Below are 5,554 nucleotides of genomic sequence, written 5' to 3' on the forward strand. Positions count from 1 at the left end.
TAATTTCTTAAAAATCTTCACATTTTGCCATGGGCGATTGGGGCAGGAGTTGCCCATCCCTGAGCTAGAGAGATAATAAAGCTTAGCTTTATATAGATGTGTGACCAGATTCTTTAAATTCTTAACAGATCTCCCTCACCACTTAGCATACCAAACATTTTGTCATGTTTCTCTGATTCTGTTCAGATGATCGATTTAAGGCTTAATACTGCCAGCCAGGATTTGGCCCCCTAGTATCCGGTTCACCAGGACTTCTAACTGGTGCCCTATCTTCTGGCTCTGCCAATTCCTTGGTTTACCGTTGTCGCCAAGAAATCTGACCCAAGAGATTCCGCTATGATATCGTTGCACAGGGGAGGGTTTTTTTTATGTGCAAAAGAGTTGATACTGCACAGGACTAGAGCGGAGTCAATCATTTACTATACTTAGCTACAGTAGCTGACTGAATTGAATACCTGCCCTAGAGCAATAATATGTCATTTAGGGACTTACATAATTTTCTTATGGTTGGACTTGAACACATGACCCTTGCATTGCTAACACCATACTTTTACCACCTGAGCCACCAATAAGGCTGCCAATGTATTTAAGGTATTCATAGAATTTTCTACCAGGGGATAGAAGTTCAAAATCAATATTGCATTTGAACTTCAATTATTTTTATTGAGGCAAATTATGTATTTCTTTGTGTGATCACGGCATCAGAATATGGAGTGTTTTATGATTGGCCATTTAGCCTTTCCGAACATAGTCTGCTTCAACTAAACGTTTGTCTTCTGTTTGTGGAGAAGACCCCTACTGTTTTGAACTGCATGTGGCATCTTTTCCACTTCTATAAATTGGCCTTGACAATGAATTGTGTGTAGTAAAGTAAATTGACACAATGGAAAGAAAGCGTACCCAAACGCGCTTCAGCACAGCTTGAAACAAAATCAGGTGCTCAACGGAGGGACTTGAATTAAAACATTCCTTACCTCAGGACACTTCAAAAAGTGCACTCTGTTTCTGCATAAATCATTGGATGTTTATTGACAGGACATGAACAGGCTTACAATTAGAAACGTAAGCCTGTTCAAGTCCCGTCAATAAATATTGGTGTTCCTTTTTCTTTATTTCCTGAGATAGTCACCTGTTAAAGTGACCTGGGGTAAGGAAAGTTTTTTAAATTGAGACCATGTTGCCAACCTCTCCAAAATAATTAATTTGTCCTAATGCCCTCTAAATCTCTTGTTTTACCCAAGAAAAGGCTGACATGAATGCAGTGGTGTTGACTTTGAGCCATAGAACGACAACAGGAAAGAAAGAATGGAACCCTATTGTAGGATGCTTTCAGATATTGACTGTTCACCCATTCTCAAAACCCATGATGGTCAAAATGCTCCAGAGCTTCTCAGCAATCTTCTGCCAGAGGCAGTTTCTAGAATCAGAATAATAGAATTAGAAACACTGGGCTAGTTGCCACCAAGTCACTTGTGAGATTTGTGACAATTGTGAGATAAGAAGTATAATGACGGTTGTGCATGAATTCATGTTATTTATCCAAATCAAGATGCATAAGGTAGATGGGGAAACCCTGTGCTGGAACACTTGGCAACTGTAACCTGGCAACCATGGTCCGGGCTGAGTCACTACTGAGCGTGCTCATTGGGAGTCAGACCCCTCGGAAGGGTAAACAGGATCCACCGTCTCAGGGGCTTAAGACAGTGGTATGCCCTCATACTTTGATGCAAGACACACATACACTTTCAGCACAGATATATCCCTGTTGAGCATACTAGGAAACATACAGGAGTAGCTTAGCTCACAGTATGTAACAATACTAGTTCAGAGCAGATACATTTGTGTTCAAACTGGGTTCATCTGAATGTAGTCTGTATAAAGCATAGAACATTCTGACACTTTCCCAGAGGTTGCTTGTCCTACTGACTGATGTTATCATTGAAGTTCAATTTTGTCCTGACTATCAAGCATACTACTCCACTGCTCCTGGTAAGTAAACCCCCATAGATAGTCTTTCACATTAGATTTAACTGAATGTAGCTCATGTGACAGTCTTTGTTTGTGTAAAAGGTATATCATTGTTTTCTACGGAAGATCATACTAATTTGAACTGTATTGTTTGAATGCCATGCTTCCTCAACTGTACCAGTTCCCTAATGGTCAAGCAAGTCCCATGTGTTCTTGTGTTTTGGTATGCTTGAAATGTTATGACTGAAAGGGCGTTGAACAAATTTAAGAGCCTCTAGAACAGGGTCGGCAACAGGCGCCCTGCGGGCCAAAAACTGTCCTGCAAGTGATTTTAGAAGACATACTTTTTCACTCCACGGGGTGTTGAGATGTAGCGGGGTGTTGAGACTTCTGTCTGTAGCGTCCAAACCGTTTGGGCTACATACTAATATGACCAGTCTATGGAAAGATGATGTTCTCCATTTTGCTCTTCAACCCACAGAAGTGTCACGGACTTGTCTGAAGGTAACCCGGTACCGGTTAAAAACCTTTATGGAGATAGTTCTGTGGCAACAAATAAAAGGGCTTAAATGTGTCCAAGAAACAAATGTTTTGAGCTTTCACAACCTTATTCCTTAATTTTCTTGACTGTCTATTTTGACATTTAGGAATGTTATTCAATGGGCTACACTAGTAAAAGCCAAATTCTATATTTGATCAAATAATTACTAAATAATTCATACCCACAGGGGTCCTAAAATTCCAAATCTAATAGCTAAATAATCCATGGTATGACTGTCTTTTAAACAATTATATATGTAATCTTAGTAAAACACCCCCCCCCCAAACCTCCCAAAGACAGACTTTTAGTGGACAAGATCCACCATAAGTCCTCTATCCCCTCAACATTAAGTTTCATTCCGTGTGCAGAAATGGCAAAAGAGTTAAGGAAGTCATATTAACTTCCTATTTCCTGTTCCATGACTCACAAACTTAGCTTCAAATGTCATCGTGACCATGAGGGTGTCTTGTAGAACAGACATGCCTCTGACATGTAGAATAAGGAATCATTTCGGCTCTATCAGGGCAAAAGTTGCCTGAAATTCATGAATACTCTTACTGTTTCAATAGCCTATATATTAATACGATTAAAATCAGCCTTTAAACTCTCTCTCAATATCTCAGTTTTCCAATCTGCTTAATTTTTTATTGTTATCTCTACTCGTGTGTCTACGGCTCATTTTACTGATTGGATCTGAGGTTTCTCAGCATTGTCCAGGGTGATTTATGGTTGTCTTGGTCCTCCTCTTTGGTTGATTTTTTTTTAATGGGGTACTCATGCCTGTATTATACTGGTAAAGCCTGCCCTTGATTTAAGACACTGACAGAATAGTTGGAGACGGATTACAATGCTACAGACCAGTTTCAATTCAGGTTCAGTTTACAAAGAAGGAAAAGAAGGCATGGTCCATTTCCCTGTCTGTTTGTCTCCCACTGTATCATATGAATGGCAGTTCCCTGGTGATAGTTGTTGTCAAGCTCTGAGGGGAAGTCACCCTGAGCACTGTTGTCTGAGGCAGTATGCGAGTGAAGACCGCTGGGATTCTACTCTGTCTGTTACTTTCTCCACACTGGCATTTCAGATCTCTCTGGTAAGTTATCAAATGTATACCAGTAATAGGGTAGCAGGGTATACAGATTCAAAGAAACATTGATTGGATTGTGGACGTTTAACTTGAATGTCCAATTATTTTCTGTGTATTTTTTGTTGAACAAGCCCTGGCTTTTTTCCACCTACAGGTCTAAAGTGTGGACTTCCACAGGTCAGGAACCTCCTTGACTGTTATTTGAGAATCGCTGGAGGCAGGATATAGATAACCACCCCGGGTTGGCAAGTTACTTCCTTTTACTGTACATGTGACACCCTCCTTTTGAGAAATATGGCTATGGGGATACAGTGCATTTGGAAAATATTCAGACCCCTTGACTTTTTCCACATTTTGTTACGTTACAGCCTTATTCAAAAATGTATTAAATAGTTTTTTCCCCTCATCTACACACAATACCCCATAATAACAAATCAAAAGCAGGTTATTGATTTTTTTGGTGTGCAAAAAACCTGAAATATCACTTACGTAAGTATTCAGACCCTTTACTCAGTACTTTGTTGAAGCACGTTTGGCAGCAATTACAGCCGTGAGTCTTCTTGGGTATAACTCTACAAGCTTGACACACCTGTATTTGGGGAGTTTCTCTCATTCTTTTCAGCAGATACCGTCAAGCTCTGTCAGGTTGGATGGGGACTGTCGCAGCACAGCTATTTTCAGGTCTCTCCAGAGATGTTCGATTTGGTTCAAGTCCGGGCTCTGGCTGGGCCACTCAATGACATTCAGAGACTTGTCCCGAAGCCACTCCTGCGTTGCCTTGGCTGTGTGCTTAGGGTCATTGTCCTGTTGGAAGATGAACCTTCACCCCAGTTTGAGGTCCTGGGCGCTCTGAAGTAGGTTTTCATCAAGGATCTCTCTGTACTTTGCTCTGTTCATCTTTCCCTCAATCCTGACAAGTCTCCCAGCCCCTGCTGCTGAAAAACATCCCCACAGCATGATGCTGCCACCACCATGCTTCACCGTAGGGATGGTGACAGGTTTCCTCCAGACGTGACGCTTGACATTCAGGCCAAAGAGTTTCATCTTGGTTTCATCAGTCCAGAGAATCTTGTTTCTCATGGTCTGAAAGTACTGTAGTTGCCTTTTGGCAAACTCCAAGTGGGCTTTCCTGTGCCTTTTATCCTGTGCCTTTTATTGAGGTGTGGCCTCCTTCCATTTAGGAATGATGGAGGCCACTGTCTTCTTGGGGACCTTCAATGCTGCATAATTTTTTTTGGTACCCTTCCGCAGATGTGTGCCTCGACACAATCCTGTCTCGGAGCTCTAAGACAATTCCTTCGACCTCGTGGCTTGGTTTGGCGCTGACATGCACTGTCAACTGTGGGACCTTTATAAAGACGGATATGTGCCTTTCAAAATCATGTCCAATCAATTGAATTTACCACAGGTGGACTCCAATCAAGTTGTAGGAACATTTCATTGATCATCCTTGACAAGAGGATGCACCTGAGCTCAATGTGGGGCCTCATAGCAAAGGGTCTGAATACTTACTTATGTAAATAGGGTATTTCTGTGTTATATTTTGTCTAAATTAGCAAACATTTCTAAACCTGTTTTCGCTTTGTCATTATGGGTTTTGTATGTACATTGATATTTTTTTTTATTTAATGCATTGTAGAATAAGGCTGTAATGTAACAAAATGTCAAAGTCAAGGGGTCTGAATACTTTCCTAATGCACTGTATGTAATGTATTGTCTTAAATAATTAAGCACTTTGATGCTAGTTTTGCTGGTTATCAGCATATGCTGGTATGCTGGTACACTGGTGATCAGTTTGTTAGTATGCTGGTCACCAGCATGACACAATGAAGGCTGGTCACCAGCAAAACCAGCACTGGTCACCAGCATATGCTGTTTTTTTTCAGCAGGGGACTTTGGCCAGACATTAACCTTACCTTCAGTTTGACATTTATTCCAAACTAGCACTTCAATATGGGCAC

Source organism: Salvelinus alpinus, chromosome 15 (genome assembly GCF_045679555.1).
Source record: "Salvelinus alpinus chromosome 15, SLU_Salpinus.1, whole genome shotgun sequence".
Classification (NCBI taxonomy): Eukaryota; Metazoa; Chordata; class Actinopteri; order Salmoniformes; family Salmonidae; genus Salvelinus; species Salvelinus alpinus.